The 22160-nt window shown below is 44.4% G+C and overlaps 1 protein-coding gene across 6 annotated transcripts in view; it reads right to left on the reverse strand.

The window, feature by feature from the left end:
* The window catches only part of ADPRM (ADP-ribose/CDP-alcohol diphosphatase, manganese dependent), a 381091-nt gene that overhangs the window by 69366 nt on the left and 289565 nt on the right, over nucleotides 1-22160 (reverse strand). The gene's annotated exons all lie outside the window — the stretch shown is intronic.

A 22160-nucleotide genomic window follows, 5' to 3' on the forward strand; every position in this document is an offset into this window, starting at 1 on the left:
GCTAGAGCTCTCTGCGAACAGGGCTTTCTCTCTTCCCAGTTACTCAAAATCCTCTCCCATTTGATTACACCACCATCTCTTAACCCTAAGAACCCATCTGGATGTTCTGTGTTCTGATGGCTGAAGAGCAAAGAGGATAAAAGTGAAGGATCCCACAGGAGATTCAGAGCCAAGCCCGGACGTGGCCAGTACTCCTTCTGCCCACACTTCACTGGCCAGAACTCAATAGCGTGTCCTCTGACCACTGTCAGGAAGGCTGGGAAATATCATTTAACTTATTGACAGAAGGAAGAAGTGGGTTCGTGAGCATCTCATCAGCCTCTGCCTCACTATTTTCTCCATCCTGCGGGATGTGGTACATGTTCTAAATTGGTGACCAATCTGTGATAGTTCTTCTTTCCTTTTTATGTAAAGGAAAAGGAAAGGAGCATTTCCATTGGAGTAGCCATGTTCTTCTTTTAGGCCGCTTGTCCTTAAACCTTGAGATGCATTGGAATTGCCTGGAGAGGCTTGTTAAAAACGCACATTCCTGGCGCCACCTCCAGGAAATTCCCTTTTTCCATGAAAGTTTGGAGATAATGTCAGCCAGAACGTGACAAAAGTTTTCAAAAGTTGCACTGGCCAAAATGTTAATGGTGGTTGTCTTTGGACTATGGGTGATTTTCTTTTTCTTTCTCTTTGTACTTTCTAAGTTGTCTGATATGAACATGTGTTATTCGTATCAATAGGAAGAGGAGAGGCTAATTTGTTAAAGTTAAAGGATGCACCTTTCTTGTCAAGGCACTAACTTGACACAGTACTAGTGTCAACTAGTACACAGTACTCTTCTCTTTTTAAAAAAAATCCGTAAAACAATTTTAGCAGCTTTACTGAGGTATAATTTGCACTCCATAAAATATGCCCCTTGTAAGTCGCCAATTTTTAATACATTTATAAAGCTGTGCAACCATAACCTAATTCAGATGTAGAACATTTCCATCACCTGAAAAGGTTCCTGCCTGCCCGTTTGCAGTCAACCCTCACTCCCACCTCAGCCCAGGTAATCATCGATCTTCATTCTATGTAGATTTGCTTTTCCTGGGTATTTCATGTAAACTGAATCATGCAATGTGTGGTCCTTTGTATCTGACATCTTTCACATACCATAGTGCTTTTGAGGTTCAGCCATGTTGTGACTTGTGTTGGTAGTTTCTTCCTTTTGATTGCCAAATAGTATTCCAGTGTATGACTACATAATGTTGTGTTTCTCCATGCACCAGCTGATGGACATTTGGACTGTTTCTACTTTGGGGCTTTTATGAGTAATGCTTCTATGAACATATGCCTACAAGTCTTTGTACAGATATATCGTTTTGTTTCTCTTGAGTGGATAGTTAGGAACTGAACTGACAGATCTTTTAGGAAGTTTAAATTTAACTTGTAAAGAAACGGCCGAACTCTTTTCCAAGTGGTTATATCATTATGCATTCCCACCAGTAGTGCTTTAAGATTTCAGTTTCTCCACAATCTCTCCAACACTTGGTATGTTCAGTCTTTTGGATTTTAGCTATTTTAGTAGGTGTATAGTTGTATCTCATTGTAGCTTTAATATGCATTTCCCTAATGACTAATTGTGTCAAGCAACCTTTCATGTGTTTATTAACCATTCATATAGTTTCTTTGATGAATTGTCTATTTAATTACCCATTTTTAATTGGGTTGTTTGTCTCCTGATTGAATTATGGGAGTTCTTTATATTCTGGAGATAAACCATTTTTTCAGGTATGTAATTTGCCAATATTTTCTCGCATTCTGTGACTTTTTCTAACTTTCTAAACAATGTCTTTTCAGAGAAGACTTTTTAATGTTTAGTGAAATCCACTTTATTAATTTTTATCTTATGAATTATGCTTTTGATGGCCTATTTAAGAAATCTTTGCTTAACCAAAGTTACAAGATTTCTCCTGTTTTTTCTTCAGAGGCTTTTATAGATTTAGCTCTTAAATGTAGGATTAGAATCCATTTTGAATTGATTTTTGTTTATGATGTGAGATAAGGATCTAAGTTTAGCTTTTAAAAAAATATATTGATATCCAATTGTCCCAACATATTTGTTGAAAAAACCATCCTCAGAAAGAAAACACGAAACGTTGGGGTAAAATATACACAGCAGAAAATTTACAGTTTTGGCTAAAATGTGCAAAATTTTCTTAGTGTAGTTTTAGTATTAGGTTTTTTTTTGGTTTTTTTTTAGCATGGTTCACTGGCATGAAGTGCATTCACACTGGGAGGTCCCTGGTGGTCCAGTGGTTAGGGCTCAGTGCTTTCACTGCCATGGGCCTGGGTCTGATCCCTGGTCAGGGAACTAAGATCCCACAAGCTGCACAGTGCAGCCAAAAGATAAATTAAAAACAAAAAAAAGTGCATTCACATTGTGCAACCGTCACCACCATCCACCTCCAGAGCTACTTTCATCCTCCAAAACGGAAACTCTGTACTCAGTAAAAATAATAACTCCCCATTTCCCCTCTCCTGCAACCCCTGGCAACCACTATTTCACTTTCTGCCTCTATGAATTTGACTATTATAGGTACCTCATATTAGTGAGACCATGCGATATTTGTCCTTTTGCGATTGACTTGTTTCACTTAGCATAATATCTTCAAGGTTCGTCCATGTTGTAGCATGTGTCAGAATTTCCTTCCTTTTTATGGCTGAATAATATTTCATTGTATGTATAGCACATACTTTGTTTATCTATTCATCTGTTGATGGACACTTGGGTTGCTTCCAATTTGAGGTTATTGTGAATAATGCTGCTATGAAACAGGTGTACAAATATCTGAGTCCCTGCTTTCAATTCTTTTGAGTATATACCCAGAAATGAAATTGTTAGATCATCTGGTAATTCTATTTTTATGTTTTTGAGGCACCATTATATTGTTTTCCATCGCAGCTACATCATTTTACATTCCCATCAGCAGTGTTCCAACACATCCTCACCAACACTTGTTATTTTCCATTCTTTTTTAAATATTCAGGTCATCCTGACGGACCTGATTTAAAAAACATTATTTTTGACTCCCTCCTTTTTAGAACACTTTTTCACATGGCTTTGAGAATTCCAAATGGCTATATTTCTTACTACCTGCTGGCCATCCTTCTTAGTCTCTTTGGATGTATTCCCCTCTTCCCCCTGACCTAGCACTTTAGACTTCCTCTATGCTCCATCCTTACACCCTAAAGAATTTTAAAAATCAAAACCCATAAATACTGTATCACTTATATGTGGAATCTAAGAAATACAACAAACTAGTGAATATAATATAAAAGAAGCAGGCTCACATGTTTAGAGAACAAACTAGTGGTTACCAGTGGGGAGAGGGAAGGGGGGAGGGGCAACATAGGGGTAGGGAAGTAAGAGGTACAAACTATTAGGTATAAAATAAGCTACAAGGATATATTGCACCACATGGGGAATACAGCCAATGTTTTATAATAACTATAAATGGAGTATAACCTTTAAGCGTTGTGAATCATTATATTGAACACCTGTAACTTATGTAATATTGTACAGCAACTATACTTCAATAAAATAAATTAAAACCCATAATTTTAATTATGAACACATCCTGAATTTACTTGACAAACTCTCCAGTCCCAATCTTCACCCCAAATTCTAAATGTGAATATACAGCTACCCGAACAACACTTCTACTTTCACCCCTAATAAGCTGCTGAGAGCTGAGATATCCAAAGCATATTCTCAATTTTCGCCCCAATTCTGTTGGGCACCCCCACAGTAAAGGGCAACATCATTTACCCATTTACTCAGGACACATATCTTGGATTGTCTTTCACTCAGACCCTCATCCCATTCAACAGAAAATCCTTCTAACCTACTTCAAACACATCCTGAATCCAACCACATCTCACATTCTGCACCACTGGCATCTCAGTGCATGCCATGTTAACATGACACACAGACCTGTAACATCCTCCTACTGGTGTCCCTGCTGCTCCTCTCCCCTCTTCCCCCCCTACGGGGAGAACTCCCCACACAGAAGCCAGCGCAATCCTTTGAAAACATTGACCAACCACATTCCCCCTGCTCTCAATCCTCCAATGGCTTCCCTTGACCCAAGAGCATCCAAAATCCTTACCACGGCCCTCAAGGCCCTACAGGATCTCAGCTCTGGCTGCTTGTCTGGTCTTGTTTCTCACCATTCCTGCTCATGGCGTGTGGCCACACTGGCCTCCTTGTCCTTCCTTGAACGTATCAAGGCCTTGGCCCCTGCTGTTCCCGTTCCTGGCACACTGTTTCCCTAGATATTTGCAGAGCCCCCTCCATCACTTCAGTCTGGTCTCTGAACACACTTCATTTCCCCGAAGAGGCTTTTCCTGATTAGCTCTTATAAATAGTCACCCTGCACTATCATTTTACTTCTGCTTTATCTTCCATCCCAGCTCTTATCATTATCTGACCCAACACTGTATAATTATGGGTCTGTTTTCTCCCAGTCTTATCCCATGACAGCACAGACATTGTCTTTTCTGTTTAGTTCTCTATTCCCCAGCACCTAGAATAGTGCTTAGTCCCTGAAGATTTTATATTATCTTTTTAAAAACTAAAGGGAATTCCCTGGTGGTCCAGTGGTTAGGAATCGGCGCTTTCACTGCCATAGCCCGGGTTCAATCCCTGGTTGGGGAACTAAGATCCCGCAAGCCGTGTGGCACGGCCAAATAAATAAATAAATAAATATAAATTTTAAAAAGAAAAAAAGAAAAAAATTGAGGCTCCCAAGTAAATTTCTCTAGGAATCAGTATTAATAAAAGATTTCCCTCTTTTTGTTGAATGCAGAGTTTTTACTTTCTGGTTACATATTCAATAATTATCATACAAAATGTCAGTCTAAGCCCAGTGTCCTGACATTCTAAACTCCTTTCTCTGTTAGTGCTTGAAAAATCTCCCTGAGTACATCGCTTTGCTCGTTCTTCCCACTTGAAGTCATCAACAGGGCAGCCCTGGTTTCCAAGCCTCTACCTCGATCTGTTCTCAGGCACAGCATCGGTGCCCTACAGTGGGAGACGGAGAAATCCCAGGAGCGTTGCTAAATCAGGAGACTGGCTTCATTATTATGCATCCCCAGTAAATCCTAAGCATGACTTATGAGACTCCTTTTAGGGTGATTAAAAGAAAGAAAGAAACTAATGAGAAGATCACACACTTCATTTGTAGCAAACATTTCAGGCAGTTTTCTTCCAAGACGTTTATAAAAGAAACCCAGGGGAGCGAAATGGGTCTCTACATCTTGACACCCTGAGTCAGAAAATTCAAGAGACCATGTATTGACATCTTAGAGGAGAATGCGGGATGTCCAGTGGGGTTGAAACATAGTAATGAATGGTGTGTGGCGGACGGTAGTGTGTGTGTGTGTGTGTGCATGTGCGTGTTGGGTGGAGAGCTGATGTTGGGGAAAGATGAGAATGAGGGTGGGCGGTGGCCAGGCAGCAAAGCATCTACTAGAATCTTCAATGGTGAACTGTTGAAGGATTTTAAGCAAGGACATGCTTTAATGAAACTTGCACTTTGGGAAGATCCTTCCAGTTGCAGCGTGGAGATAGAGGGCCACACCAGAGACATCAAAACCAGTGACAAGGCCATGGTTTTTCAGGGGAGACATAAAGGTAGCAATGAGGACAGAAAGACATATATTAAAGTGGTAGAAATGACTTCATATCCTGGAATTCCAAGGTGCAGAAAGACATTTGAAAGGATTCCAACCTCCGAAGAGTAGCACATTGGCCTCCCTTGGAGAGATACGCAGAAGATGGAGAATTACAGCTTTATTTATTTATTTTTTGACTGGTTAGCTAGTGAAATTACATCTTTGTTTCAAGATTTTTTAAACAATTTTTATTGGAGTGTAGTTGCTTTACAATGTTGTGTTAGTTTCTACTGTACAGCAAAGTGAATCGGCTATACGTACACATACATCCCCTCCTTTTTGGATTTCCTTCCCAGTTAGGTCACCCACAGAGCACTGAGTAGAGTTCCCTGTGCTATATCATAGGTTCTCATTAGTTATCTACTTTATACACAGTAGTGTATATGTGTCAATCCCAATCTCACCATTCCTCCCACCACCACCCCTTCCCCCCTTGGTGTCCATATGTTTGTTCTCTACGTCTGTGTCTCTATTTCTGCTTTGCAAATAAGATCATCTATACCATTTTTCTAGATTCTACATATATGCATTAATATACGATATTTATTTTCTCTTTCTGGCTTACGAGAATTATAGCTTTAGATCTTTAGTTACCTCTGCAAACTCTAAGAACTTTCTCAGGGCACTAAGGTCTACTCTCTGCAGATAAGATGAGCAGAGAATAGGTTCTCCTTAGGTTCTGATGATATGGACAGGCCCGTGTGGTCCCCTCAGGACCGTGACCTATTAAAAGAGCTTTCCAGCAGGAGACAGAAAGTGGAGTTTTCCAAACCTACTCAGTAAACCTTGTTCTCACCAATTTTCCTCAACCGTAGTAATGAGGGCAGTAAGCCAGGGAGAGATGGATGCCAGGAGAATCCTTTAGCATCCTGCCAAGCAAAGCAGTGGACCAACTTTGAGATGACAAAACGTTAGATGCAGACAGGTCACTGTGCTATCAGAAGCCCGGCTGCAAGCCCACCATGGCGCCTCTTCCAGAAGCAACACACAAGCCCAGTCTCCGCCAGGGCCAGACCCGGGACCTTGCACGGATCTCCGTCTGAGCTGCGATTTCCTGCCAACCAGTCTTTCCTAGCATGTGCCTGCTGGAATAATCTGTCCCAAACCCACACGCTGGAGGCTACTGAGTTGTTTTCTTTTTAAGAGCGGAACTTCATACCAGACAGCAGCCCTATGCGACTATTCTCCATCTGCCGACTCTTCTCCACCAACCACCAACAGATTCTTCTCCATCTTCCTCTGCTCTGCTCTGTATCACATATCGTCCCAGGCTCCCTTCACCTTTCTCTGCTCTGCTCTGTGTCCCATATCGCCCCAGGCTCTCTTTCCATATGGTTTCTGATTGGGTTCAACTGATAGGAAATTTGGGCAAGAGGTTAGAAACCGGAGGAAAGGGAGGTCAGGATACTTCTTCCCTTCAGCCTCCCATCTCGGGCACTTCAACTTTGGCTTCCCTCCACGACTGCAGCCCCCCAGGTGGTCCCTCCTCTACTGTTCCAACTCCTATGGGCTCTGCGAACAAACTTCCTCCCCATGTTGGCTTCAGCCCCAGGGATGGTCACGGCTTCTCTCTGCTGCTGGTGTCTGGGTATCTCCGCATCCCTTTTTGTCTCCCAAACCCAGGCTAGCTCTCTGGGAGTGGCCTCTTCATGTATTTCTCTTCATCTGAACCATCTGCAGTGAATTCGATTTCCTGCAGAGACTCTGACGGAGTACAGTTGCAGTGAACCATGCTTGTCACCCGCAGAGACCGTGCTGCTTCCCGTCCTGTTGAACTTGGGCAGCGTGGAAACTACGGCTTAGTACTCCAACTCATGTTGGGATTCACATGCTTTCTTCTGGGCGTCCACCTATAAAGGTTTGTCTTAATCCCTTAAAAATACACACATGCGTACTTGGCGATTCCTCGGCGGTTTTGCATCATTTCTTGGCTAAAAGGACTGGCCTCAGAGAGGTCTTCATAATTTCCCTTTTGAATCTGAGATGGACTCCCCAGTCCCCTCTCAAGCCACATCTTTATTTTCCTCTACCACGTGTCGAAAAGTTGAACATCCGTGGTGATGATGCAGTTCTGGTCTCTTCTAGGGTGAAGATTTAGTCTGAGATGAACTGGGAGGTTGCACCCTAACCTGAGCTATTCAGAAAAGTGTCCCCAAATGGAACTCAGATCCCAACTGGGAACGCCCTGCCTGAGCAACTGACCGAGGTGTCTGTCTTGCTTGTGTCAACGGGGTATAGAAGTCAGACCCTAACCAGCTTCCACAAGAAATTTCATCAGCCCTAACATGCCATGATTCTTACAGACTTAACTAAAGTTTCGGTGAGTCACAGAAAGCAGTAGCATCCCATTGTGCCCACATTCTGCCCCTCATTCATCTTCTTTCTTCTGCATAACTTCTTCCTCCCGATTTCTCCCCAGAGGCTCACGATTGCCCTTCCTAAAGCAGAGTAACTTCCCTCTGCTGAAGATTTAGCTCTTGTCTTAGATCGGGTTTCCTGGATGGAGACTCTGAGACAGAGAAGTTGTATGCAGGCTTTTTAGCGAGTAGCCTTGGGAGACACAAAAGAGTGAGAAAAGAAGGAGGCAGTGGGCAGGAGGAGATCGAAAGAAAGGAAAGGGGCTAAATTCCTCTCTGACAAGGAGTCAGTAGCAACTGTTGCATTATTCAAGTTGAAACTTCAGGAAATCCAGGTTTTAAGTGATTCTCAAAAGACTTAGAAGTGGCTACCGGTAGAAGGAAATAGACAGTATGGCTTCCACATGAGGCGAAGGACAGCAAATTAAAGACAACACAGATGCTCTCTAAAGATCACCTTGTTCAAACTGCAGCGTGCGTGCACATCACCCGGGATCTTTTTAAACGCAGATTCTGACTCAGTAAGTCTGGGGCCGGGCCTGAGACTCTGCATTTCTAACTAACTTCAGGCGATGCTGCTGACCTGCACCCACACTTGTGGGAAGACGCTGATGCCGACAGTGAGATCACATACCCGCGATCTCTGCAAACCCTGCTCGATGCACTAGGCTTCTCTGAGTCCCCAGACGCACTCCGCAGTGTCCTACCTCTACGCCTTGGGTCACACTGGCTCTCCTATTGGGAATGACTTTCTAGGCACTGCCTCCACTGTCAGAATTCTACCAAGTGACCCAGGGCAAGGTCTATTCAATTCATACTTGCCCATAAAGCCTCCCTGATCCCCTAAGCTAGTTGATCCCTTCTTTCACTAGAACCTTGCCTTACGGAACTGCCCACCTTCTACCACATCTCAAGCTGTCTGTGCACAAACCTGTCCTAGTTTGCTCAGGAATGTAAGGATCTCAAGGTAGGAGTTCTGTAATCTTCAACACTGTTCACTCATAATACCAAATACAGGGCTTCATTAATATGCAATGTTCTACATCGTTAGTTGAATTAAGTTGAGAAAGACTGAAGGCATTGGCGAGAAGTATATGGAAGCAGGAAAAACTTGAAGTGCCTTCTCCAGTGATAACTTTTTTGGCTACTTGATCTATTATTGCCCCTGAGGTCTCTCAGGAGAATTGGCTAGTTAAGGTGGTAAATCTATAGCCAACTGATAAAAGCAGACAGCTTGTCCTGCGTGGCAACCAGTCCCTGAACCCGCCGATATGCAGAATGTCGGGGGGTGGGTGGGGGGAGGAGCATTCTGCTGATTGACTGATTTCCCCATCTTGAAACCATTTCTTTGGCGTGATTATATACATACACAATAAATATCCGTCTACAAAGAAGCAACTTCCTTAAAATTTATGAGTTATTTCTTCTATTCCCTTACTAACACATTTTCATTTTTCTCTGTCCTCAGTTTCTGGGACAAATCTAAGCCTACATTTAAAAAGAGCTGAAAAATGAAAACAAACAGCCCAAGATATGAAAGCCATTCAAATGAATCCAGAGTTTATTTTCATTACATTTAATCAGACTACTTGGGGACGGATGCTATTACATCAACTGATGACAGGGGAGAAGGCTATTCAACCTCTATTTTGTTCTCTTCTCTTCTCCATTAGGGAAATTATCTTCAAATCAGGAAGGCTAGACTAACCATGAGTATGAGATGGCTAAAGTCCCAAATAGGAAGAAAGCCACCTAGAGGACTCATTATCAGACTCAGCGAATCCAAGGGACTCACGCCTTAGAAATTGCAGCCTCGAAACCAAAAGCATGTGCAGATGTTACTGAAGAATCAATACTTTCTCTGAACAATTATGATGGATGAGGTAGGTGACAGAACGTCGAGAATGTGTAAACACTGACCTGGTTTTTTTTTGGAAATGGGAGAAACTGAAATCTTTAAAATAGACATCTGCTCCCCAACAAAATCTCATAATGGATTATTTACATGTAATTCATTCCTTACATTACAATTATTTGTGAGCTGCGGTTAAAGAAATTGAAAATAACTGAGAATCAGAATAGGATCCCTTTAGAATTAGGCAAAACAAACCTCCTTTTCCTTTGAGTAGAATCCCTGGTCTGGAAAATCAAGGAACTAAAAGATCAAATACCTGTTATCTCAGGAAAAGATGTAGCGTAGATTTGATTATATTTCGGGGGCTGATAAACTCAACCAAACGCACTGCTGGTCAAGGAGCAATGTCAAAAGTCTCTAGGAACATATCACGGGGCTCTGTTTTTTACCCATTTCTGTTGAGCACATACCGAATGGTGAATTTTCGGAGGCATGTTGCAAGGTGGCCTCCCACGGCCCACTCCTGGCCTTTGCTTTTACAACTTCAGGTCATCCATTAGTTCTTGCTTAAATATTAACTCTCTGACTGTGACCCTCCCCGCGATTGCTGAAGCCCCCCTCATTCATACGCTTTCATTGCATTATGCAATGTCTAGAACCTCCGGGTTTTGCAAAACTTTCGCAAGATTCCGTTTCTTTATCAAACACCTTTCATCACTTCTTCAGATTCTTTTCTTAGGACCAGTGGGTTTACCAGGATGATAGACTGGCAGTGCTAACACTGAGGAAGTCCTGGGTGAACTGGGGTGAGTTTGTCACTCTAACCTGAGGAATCCTTGCCTCTTCGTTTGCTGTTTTAAAAAAACAGTAAAGGGGGCTTCCCTGGTGGCGCAGTGGTTGAGAGTCCGCCTGCCAATGCAGGGGACACGGGTTCGTGCCCCGGTCCGGGAAGATCCCACGTGCTGCGGAGCGGCTGGGCCCGTGAGCCACAACTACTGACAAAAATAAGTTCTCCTTATTTTTTTCATTTGTTTTTCATGGTGCCTGTCTTTGCACAATGAAACCACCTGCACATCTTATATTGAGGAAGCTGCCATAGAGAAGTCTGTCTTCAAAACACACTTTGGTTAGTAGAGTTAAGCAGAGATGCTGCTTGGCCTATGTGACACCCTGGGTTCCCTTCTAATGCCTGATAATCCACATTTTGCATAACTGCCCAAACCATTAAGACCACATCTTTCTTCCTTGGTCTCAGCAACTTTCCAATCGACTGTGGATCAGAAAAGTTTTAAGTGACTTATCAGATTCCTGGTAACAGTGCCTGAGGCAACCCTCAAGGCCACTTAAGATTCGGGTCACCAATGCCAGTGTGTGTGCTGGGAGGCGGGGTTCCTACAACAAGCAGTTCTCTGACACCAGTTGTGTGTTCTGCAATTCAGCCCAGTTCTGACACTGTCTACCTGGAGATGGCGTCAGATCCCACAGCTCAGCCCTACCTGAACCGTAACCTGCCAAGGGCATGAGAGCTGAACCCCACCTCTCCCACCGCCCCCCTCTTTCGGGAATATTTATTACAGGCCTGTTTCGTGCCCGGAGCTCTGCTGGTTGTAAAGGGTCCTCTGAAGGACACCTGGAGACTTTCAGGTGTAATTCAGGGATTTTGGAGGTCTTTAAAAAAATTTTTTTTCTCTTTGATCTGATACCACTCTCGGTGGATTAATGAGGGATTGTTTGGAGAAGCACCACCACTAATATACTAGTATAGATAGATGATAGGTAGACAGATAGAATATAGAAGATAGATAGCTTTCTCTCTATGTAACTCCATAACTCTCTCTCTGGTCTGTCTCTATAGATATACCCACACCAGAGGCATGGCATGAATCTGGTCAAGTACAAGCATGAGCTGGGCCCACGAGGATGAACAGAAACCCACAGCAGTTCTTGCGGCCTCTGAGCTGGGAGGGGTGGGCGTCTGCAGAAGCCGGACCCAGATCAGGGGGCTGAGCACCCACCCTTGGCCCAGGAGCCGGAGGCGCTGCCGGAGGGGCCAGGGAGGGAGGAGTAGCTGCGACTGTGGCCTCCCACGGATGAGGCGAGAGGGCAGAGCAGCGACAGCAGGTGGAAGCTTCCACGTGGCTGCCGTTCCTCCTCCGCCCTGTGTGGGCTCTGTGAGCCCGTCCTCAGAAACACCCGGGAAGAGGAGTTCTGGGGAATACTGTGCAGCCTCACCAAGCTGCCACGTCCCCGAGCCTCCAGGCTTCGTGAGCTACAGGGACGTATCTATGTGACAGAGAATGGGAAGACCTGATTTTTGCAGGTAGAGGATGTTCTAATCAGATAATTGGCCCTTCCAGCTCTTGTCTTTTTTCAAAAACGAAGGGCTACAGCCTCCAATTAAAATCAGCTAACATTTCGTGAGTGCTTGCTATGTGCCAGGCACTGGTCTGAGCATCTTCTATGTAACAGCCTCCTCGCTGGCCTCCCTGCCTCCACTCTCGGGCCCCTACAACCCATCCTCCACACAGTGGTTTTAAAACATCAATCGGATCATGTAACTCCACTGCTAAAATCCTCCGATGGCCTCCCTTTACGCCTGAAACAAAGTCCAGGCCGTTTCCCCTGGTGCCAGGAGCTCTGGCCCTGTCTCCTTCTGCAACCCCATCTCTTTCCATGGAAACCCCCACCATCCAGCCTCATCGGGTTTTCCCTGTGTCTCAGAACACGAGGCTCACTGCTAATGTTTCGTTTGCTTAGATGGTTCTTCCCTGTTACCTTTCTTTTCATCTTTCAGATCCCTTTAAGAATAGGCTCTTGGGCTTTCCTGGTGGTGCAGTGGTTGAGAGTCTGCCTGCCGATGCAGGGGACATGGGTTCGTGCCCCGGTCCGGGAAGATCCCACATGCTGCGGAGCGGCTAGGCCTGTGAGCCATGGTCGCTGAGCCTGCGCTCCACAACGGGAGAGGCCACAACAGTGAGAGCCCCGTGTACCGCAAAAAAAAAAAAAAAAAAAAAAGGAATAGGCTCTTTTTCAAGAGGAATTCCCTAATCAACATAGAAAGGGCACACATCCTTCTTACTGTAGCCCCATCACATGCTTTCTTTTCCTGAATAGAAGCGTCACTGTCTGAAATGACATCACTCATTTCCTTGTCCTAAGTCTCCAACCCCACTAGAAGGTAAGCTTCAGAAGGACAGAGACTTAATTGCCATTCCTTCTTATGGGACAGGAACGCTGCCTACCACCGACTGTGTCTGAATAAATATTTGTTGAATCCGTGATAAGTCTTCACAACAATACTAGAAGATGGCAGTGTTTTGCCCTCAGTTTTACAAAGATCTGAGGAATCAGACAGATGAAGTCATTTTCTCAAGATAATCGGCTGTAAAGCCGTGGAGCTGGAGTCTGAACCCCTTCCTGTCTCTTGCCTCTCAGCCACTCTAAGATGAAAAGCTATTCTGAACAACAGCTCAAGTTATTCAACTATTCTAAAGTTACCAATTGTGTAGATATTCCCTAACTTCTTAATGGTTCAAAATAACTATTTCTTCTAAGAGACTTTATTGGTCTTTTATAACCCCACCCCAACCAATACACACTCTAAACACCATTGCTCAAAGTTAGATGTTCTGGGGATGTTTTTTTGAGAGTTACTTTAGCAAAGGAGGGTGTCTGATTTGTCCTTCCTTAAATATCCTTGATTCAACTCCATCTTTGACTTTGTTTCTCTTTCTTTTTGCATTCTGTTTTGAATGTATTCTATCTTGTATTTCAGGCTACCTTCAATCTTTCTTTATAAGGTGGGCCTACAGAACATAAATAGCTGAATGTGTATTCCTGAGGGATGTACTCAAGCTATATTATTCTGGGTAGCACTAACATTCAATGTAAGTAAAATAATGAGATAAAATTTGAGTTTCAGCATTAAGAAGTCAGAGGGTTAGCCATTAAAAGTGATGATCACAAAGACTGTAACACTGCAAAGATGCTGACAGTATGAGGTGAGGAGGAAAGACGGGTGCAAAATTTTACATTCAGTACTGGTCAGAACAATTCTCAAAAGAAGACTGGAAGGAAATTAAAAATGTACTCTATTTTGTACAAATCTGAAGTATGCAGATTTGAAATGGTGTGATATACAAATATAATATCTCACTTTACAAAATCAAACTTCATGATTACTCCATTTTAAACTATTACGGAAAATCTAAAACATACACAACACAAACAGAATAAGGTAACAAACCCCCATTCACCCACCACCCAACTTCAACAACTGTCTTCTGCCAGTCTGTTTCATCCCTGTCTCCACCTGTTCTCCACTCTTCTTGAGCATTTATTCGTTCAATTTATGTATGTTGAAATGCACAATGTATGATTTTGACATCCACGTAAGCCATTCCTATGATTCCAGAAATTTCCCTAGCATCCCCTTCTAGTTAATCTTACCCCAGCAGAGGAAACCACTGTTTTGAAGTTTTCCACAATAAATTCGTTTTAATTATTCTAGAACTTCCTCTAAATAAAATTATAAAAACCACACTTTTTTGTGTCTGACTTCTTTTGCTTCTTTGTTGCCTTCAAAATTAGTTCATCACTCTTTTCTGAAATAGGTTGTGTAAACTTGGTCTTATTTCTTCCTCAAATATTTGATGAAATTCTGTAGTGAAACCACTTGGGACTGAAGTTGTCTCCATGTTGAGGTTTTTCATAACCAGATTAGGTTTTTTTGGTAGATCAGAAGGCTGTTTTGTGTCCATTTTGATAATTTGAGTTTTTTAAGGAACTGGCCATTTCATCTACACTGTCAATTTTGTTGACATAAAGCTATTCACAGCATCCCCTTTTAATCCTTTTGATAATTATACAATCTGTAACAGTAATCCCACTTTCATTTCTGAGACGATCAATTGTGTTCATTCCCTTTCTTCCTTAATCAGTCTTGTTTGGGGCTTAGCAGTTTTGCTAATCTTTTGATCAAAAGAACTAACTTTTGGCTTTGTTGGTTGTTTTCCAATTTCATTGTTTTCTGCTCTTATCTCAATTATTCCTTTCTTTCTACTTATTTTCAGTTTATTTTCCAAGTCTTTATATAATTTCTGAAAGTGGACACTTAGACAACTTATTTTAGACCTTTCTTTGTGTCTAATATAAGCATTTACAGCAATAGATTTCCTTCCAGAAAGGCCTATGGTAAGGGAAAGAGAAAGGAAAGCCAAAGTAGTAAATTCCTTGGGTGAGCAAAAGGGACCGGCACTCAGGACAGCAGTGGAAGGATGCAATTTGGGCTAGTGGTGAAATGCTTTCTTCATTACAAAAGGAGGGGAAAAGGAGAAGGTGGGTAAAAATGAACACTTACAGATTTGCTGATGGGAAGTTGAGAGCATTTCTGCCTGATGACTTACATTTTCTCAGTAAGCATGAGGGGAGATCACCCACCAAGAGTGTGTGGGAGAGGAGAGGGTGGGAAAGGTATGAGCAGAAAGGAAACTATTGAAATAGTCATCTCAGGGTGTGGAGAAGAGAATATAGCAGTGAAGGCATGTATTAGGCAGAATGGAGGGCTGCCATGGGGATAACAGCTGTGACTTTTAAGGCAAAGAAGTTAACCCGGATCTGTGATTTTCTACACAAAGCTCAGCTGCTCACGTGATGGCATGGAGAAGGCAGGAATGTGGGGTTCCACCATGGCTGGAATTTACCATGTGAGCAGGACAGTGAGATGAGGGGAGAGGTCAAGGGACTGGGAATATTTGCAAAGACGTGATTATTAAACTAATGAACCATGGTTTGGTAGCTGGGTGATTAGAAAAGTGAGGATAAGATTTGAAAGTCCCCATGAAATCAAAGGATTGTAGCATTGGGGGAAACCAGAGTAAAAGACCCAGAAATGTTGATTATAGGGTTGAACTCAAAGTTCGAGTTTTGAGGGAGATACGGTTATGGGGGGTGAGAAGGATTAGGTGTGACCACAGAAGACAGCAGATGATGTAGAGTTAGAAGATATCTTTGGCGGTGATGAATCAAGGGACTGAGGGGCCAGGGTGCTGTTTGGGTCATTGCCATAGATGTTCTTCTCATCAAGAATGTTGGCAGGAGTAGAGGGGACAGGAAGACTGTAAGACCTGACATCTTCAGTGGGTGATGGGCAGTGACTGGCAGGCTAATAGATGGCAGGAATGAGAAGCGAGAGAGAGTACGAGAGCTGTGTAGCATGAACTTGAAATAAGAAAGAGTTTTTGTAGGAGGGAGAAGAGCCAATGGTCTGGAGGTGGCAATGGCGAATTAGGAAGACACTGAAATTACTTCCTGACCCTGAAGGCCTCAGGCTGTGAAAGAAAACTCAACTCCTGCCAGAGTGGCCTTCAGAGACACCAGGGCTTTCAGAGAGTGTCCAGCACCAGATAAGGAACGTTTCAAGAGAAGACTGAAGTTAGAGGGGAGATAGCTGGTCTTAGAGTGGGTGTTCCAGAGGACACAGCGACAGGATTTAGGCAAAGCACAGGGGGGGAATATCGACCCAGATTTGCAAGTGCAAAAAGCTAGGACAAGACTGGGAAAGGGAGAGGTGTGAGAGATGAGTTGAAAAGGGTGGTTAGGACCACAGCTGTCAGATACGCCCTAGAATGTCTTTTATGGAGCGTGTATTAGTTTTCCACTGCTGCTGTAACAATTTACCACAAACTCAGAGCTTAAATCAACACAATTTATTACCTTATAGTTCTGGAGGTCAGAAGTACAAAATGGGTTTCAATAGACTAAAATCAAGGGGTAAGCAGGACTGAGTTCCTTCTAGAAGCTTTACGAGACAATCCATTTTCATGCCTTTTCCAGCTTCTAGACACGGCTTGCATTCCTTGGCTTGTGTCGTTTTCCTCCATCTTCAAAATCAGCCATCTCTCCTGTTCTGATTCTTCTGCCTCTCTCTTCTCCTTTTAAGGACTCTTATAATTACACTAGACCCACCTTGATGATCCAGGATAATCTCTTTATTTTAAGGTCATCTGATTAGCAATCTTAAGTCCCCCTGGCCTGGAACATAACATATTCAAAGGGCCCCAGGACTAGCAGACGGACAACATTTTTTTTTTTTTAAAGATTTCTTTTTAAAAAAATTATTTATTTATTTATTTTTGGCTGCATTGGGTCTTCACTGCTGCACGCGGGCTTCCTCTAGTTGTGCCAAGCGGGGGCTACTCTTCGTTGTGGCGTGTGGGCTTCTCATTGCGGCGGCTTCTCTTGTTGTGGAGCACAGGCTCTAGGCGCACCGGCTTCAGAAGTTGTGGCTCGCGGGCTCTAGAGCGCAAGCTCAGTAGTTGTGGTGCACGGGCTTAGTTGCTCCACAGCATGTGGGATCTTCGCGGACCAGGGCTCGAACCTGCATTGGCAGGTGGATTCTTAACCACTGAGAGGATGTGGACATCTTTGAGGGCCCATGATTCTGCCTACCACAGTATCTTGTCCAGGATGAAAGGATATGTGCAGCCACTTAAAGGAGCTATGCCAAGCAGAACAAGAAGTGATGGAAGCTGGGGAGGTGAGAGGGAGGTGAATCAACTGCTGCTTGGTTTCCAGGGAGAGAATCACAGTGGCCCAGGAACTGTTCCAAGACCTCAGCATCCAAGGATGGAACCATGCTGTAAAGCACTGGTTCTCAAACTTTACGAGCATCCAAATCATCTGCAGGGCGTGTTAAAACACAGAATGTTTCTCCCTCTCTCCATTTCTGGCTCAGTAGGTCAGAGGTGGAGCCTAAAATCTGCATTTCTAACAAGTTCCTAGGTCATGGTGAGGCTGCTGGTCTGGGAGCTGCACTTTGAGAACCATTACCCTAATGTGCCCTTGCTCAAAAATTCTGCGATTGAAGATAATTTGTGAGTGTGTGTGTGTGTGTGTGTGTGTGTGTGTTGCATGTTGTGCTTTTAGAGCATGGATTTCAGAACCCATCTTGAACCCCAGCTCCACCACTAATTTACCATAGAACCTGTCTATTCCTTAGTCTCCACATCTGTAAAATGGGGAGAATGACAGTACCCACTTCATGAGGAAAGTTATGAGGATCAAATGAATTAATAATGTAAAGCATGCCCTAATGCCATAAAAGTGTTAGCTATTAGCTATTATTTAAGAACTTGATCAGCCAAAAAAGAGGAAGAACTAGAGGTCTTTAAAACAGAAGGACTTGTATTCAGGGAATTGGTTACACAGGTGTTAGAAGAGCTGGGAAGTCAAGATTAGTGACAGTGGAGGTCACCGCTACTGTAGGGGTGGGACCACAGAAGATGTTTCCAGAGCTCAGAAGCTGAGGCCATAGTGGGGGCTGTCCAGTAGAAGCAGAGTAGAGGGAAGGGTGGGAAAAGGTCTGCCAGCGAACTGTCCACTAACTTACTCATAGATCTTAGTTAGGGATAAAAAGAGAAAAAGGAAAACTCTTTCTGCAGAGTCCCCATAATCCCAGTTATCTCATTTGTTTCAGCTCAAGTGTAGTTCAGGCAATCCCCATTCATTTCCCTCTGTTGGAACGAGGAACTCAGCAACAACATTTAGAGCAGACACCAAGAGAACATCTCCTCCCACATACAATCTGCCCTTGTGCTCAGTTCTGCACAGGAGACGTCATGAGACCTTGCACACACACCGGAGTCCTTCTGGGGCTCTGAGAGTGTGTGCTGGGGCTCCCTGGGGAGAGGCCCTCGCCGCACGTGGAGGAGACCAGAAGGTACTTGGTGAGACGCAGCACGTGGAACAAACCCGAGAACATGGAAAGAGACAGTTTCAGGATGTGTCTGAGGCCGGGAGAATTGCAACGTCTGCCTCGTTGGTTTTCTTGAATATGCTTCAGGAAGATCATTTCTCTCCAAAGGGCTTTGCTGTGTTTCACGAGCAAAGTGTCTCCTTGTGTCACTGTGATGAGTCGCCATCGTAGGCTTGAGGCATCTTTTACAGGGGCCATCATTCCTGATACTAGAGGCTCATGTCGGAAAACAGGGCCACGTGAATGGCACTTGGAGAAATGAAGACATTGGCATTGAGAATGCTGTCCTTCCGGGCAGCTGTCAAATCAATCTGAGTGAGCTGGGCCTGGACCTGGAATCAGGTAGACCTCAAGGTATGATCCAGACCAGACAGGAGCAGGACACCAGAGTTAGGGAAGGAGTGGGGCATGTGGGGATTTGACACATGGGTGGGCGCACACTGGATGCAGCCTGGAAAGACCCTTCCCACACTCAGCCTCCTGTGATATTGTGATTTATAATAAGAAACATATATTTTAGTCTTCACCCAAAGAATTCCTGGCACAGGGCTCCTAATAATACCCTTGGAATTTCCTAAGGGAGAAGAGCCATAAAAGTGTCTTCTGTTATTTATAACAAGCCCCTTTCAGCCAAACCAGAGTTTATGTTAATGAGGTGACTTTTTGGGGAAGCCCCTAGGGATGGGGCTGGTTGCCAGGGGACACAGCCACGTGATCAGAGGGTTGGAATTTTCAGCCTCCTGTTCCTTCCCCATCTTGACCTCCAGGGACAGAAGAGGGGCTGGAGAATTAGTCCAGTCACCAAATAGCCAGTGATTTAATCAACCATCCCCGTGTAATGAAGCCTCCATAAAAAAATCCAAACTGAGGGGTCTGAAGAGCTTCCAGGCTGATGAGGGCATGGAGATTTGGGGAGGACGGCGAGCCCAGAGAGGGTGTGGAATCTCCGCGCCCCCTTCCCACACACCTTGCTCTCTGCATCTCTTCCATCTGGCTGTTCCTGACTTATATCCTTTGAAATAAACCAGTCATCTAGTAGGCAAACTGTTCCTGAGATCTGTGAGCCATTCTAGCCAAGGATGGTACTTTAGGAGACGGTTGTGGGAACCTCTGATTTATAGCCAGTTGGTGACAACCTCGACTTGCGAAGGCGTCTGAAGTAAGAGCAGTCTTTTGGGACTGAGCCTGTGAGGTCTGTGCTAACTCCAGATAGACAGCTTCTGAATTGAGTTAAACTGGTGGCAGAGGATTGGAGAACTGCCCAGCGTGGGAAAAACCTACACACCTTTGGTAACCAGAGGTATTGAGAGTCTTCTGCGAGCAGACAGAACACAGAGGAGCTTTCTCTTTACATCTCCCATGGTCAAACAGCGAGGAAGATGTAGTGATCAACCTTTGGCAGGGAGGCCAGGGACAGCGTCTTGAGATTAACAGGCAGACGACAGAAAATTCCGTTTGGCCCGTGTTTTTAGAGATCTCTAAATTTCTAACCAGAATCTCCTCTACCCTGTGATCTGTTGTGAAAGTACTTTCTTCCACTCCATAGATTCTGGAATCAACCTTATCCTTAAAGAGACCAAATAGAGAAATTCCTTTATCAGTATTGCTTTAAATCCCATCCACGTTACATCTGCTTATCCCTCCAGGCCCTGCCTCTCTCCCTGTGATGGAGTCACTGGCTGTTACCCACTTGGAGGGTCTGAGTTTCTTGTAATTGGCCCTAGATGCCCATCATTGGCTTAGATGCCCACCACTGGCTCTTTGCGTCCTGCAACTAGACAACCCCACGGCATCCTGGACCTCCTCTGCCACATGCCCTGTCTCCCTACATGTTATCGATCCTAATTCTGAGGCGGAGCTCAGACTTTTGATGAATGGTACCTGTGGTTTGCCCATATTCCCCACACCTCCCACTTTGAAATTGATCCCCAGGTTGAGACCTACATTTTCTCTCATGTCACTGAAGTTGTATGCCCGGCCTCTGGACTTGCCACCTTCATGTTTTTTAGGAAGATGTAACAGCTATACTAGAGCTGAAGTTTGGGAAATAACAGCTCTCCCGCACTCCCCTCAGGGTACCCAGTGACTGCAGGACCCACAGGCGTGCTTTTGTGTCTGGGTCTCTACCAGCTAAAAGGCGTTGTTCCCCTTCAGTGTAGGGATCCCTTTTGGCTGGAGAATGGCTGGGATGGTCCCAGAAAGAACAGAAGTAGCTCAGCGACCAGGCCACGGGTGAACCAGGACAGAACCCCGAGTCAGGAGTGGCACACGTGCTTTTGGGTGGGTGGGTCCCCTGTGTTAGGTTTTATGGAACTTTAAGCGAGGCGGTAAATTGACAAGATGCATGTGGAAACTGGGGAGGAGAGGGGGTCCCTAGCAGCTACACAAATAACTCCACAGCCCAAGAACTGGAAAACGTGAAGTTGTCCCTGAATGGTTCTGTCGAAGATGTTGGCTACATCAACTAACCTCATCAACTAACCTACATCAACTAACCACTTACTGAGACAGTAAGTGCCTGGAACAGAGCAAATGCTCCACAAACGGAAGTCATTAATAATGTGATTATTATCATCAGCTCTTAGAGTACTATTCCCTTTCAGAGGATGAATGTGGAAATTGTCATAGTGATTATTATTAAGCATCTCTATAAGAACTTTCTGCTCTCTCTAGGTGACACTAGCTTTTCCCAGGTTTGGGGGTACTGAGCAAAATGTATTAGGTTTCAGATGAACCCCAGGCCCTCCTCCGGGAATACTGCTTAGAGCTATACCTCTTGCATAATTACATTTGTTGAAAAGTCGGAAGCTATGGGGTAGAGGGAAACACCACTGGGTTCAGAGCCTGAAGGTGACTTGGAATGTGTAGGGGGTTTGAGGGATTTGGGGCAGATCAAGGGGAGGTGACACACAAGAGGCAGTAACATAAAACAAGCTGTACTGGGCAGTTGCAGGAAGGGGAAAATTTTCATAGGGAGAGAGCTCAGAGGCTTAGGGGCTGCCATCCAGAAGGGGAGGAGGGCAAGGAACTCCAGGGTAGGGGGCAGTCAAAGAGGGGGCTTGTATCTAAGGGTTGTCACTTAGCAGCAAAGTGGGGAGTCTCTGGGCCAGAGAGCTCTGAAGGGCCAGGGCAGCGTGGGGTCTTCATGGCTGGGGGCTTACCTTGTCAGTTGCCGATAGATGTGGGGTGAGGTTTCCTGGAGTATGCAAAGAGGCAAGCTCTAAATGGCTAAAAATTTGCTTGTTTGGGCTATTTTTAAAACAATTGGCTGTGCTGCCTGTAGGGTGCACACGTTGTCAGTGTCTTTAGGTGACGGCATGGCCACCACTGGAGTCTGGTGCCCAGTCAATACTACCACTGGGCTGCCTTGGTTCTTCCCTAACATGCTGGGGCAGAGCGGACTCTGAGCCCGCTCCCTGCTTTCCTATGCAGCTCGCAGTGGGGCAGTTTTCACCGGGATGCTGTCTCCCATCTTGCAGTCTTT

The sequence above is a fragment of the Tursiops truncatus genome, chromosome 20 (genome assembly GCF_011762595.2).
Source record: "Tursiops truncatus isolate mTurTru1 chromosome 20, mTurTru1.mat.Y, whole genome shotgun sequence".
NCBI lineage: Eukaryota > Metazoa > Chordata > Mammalia > Artiodactyla > Delphinidae > Tursiops > Tursiops truncatus.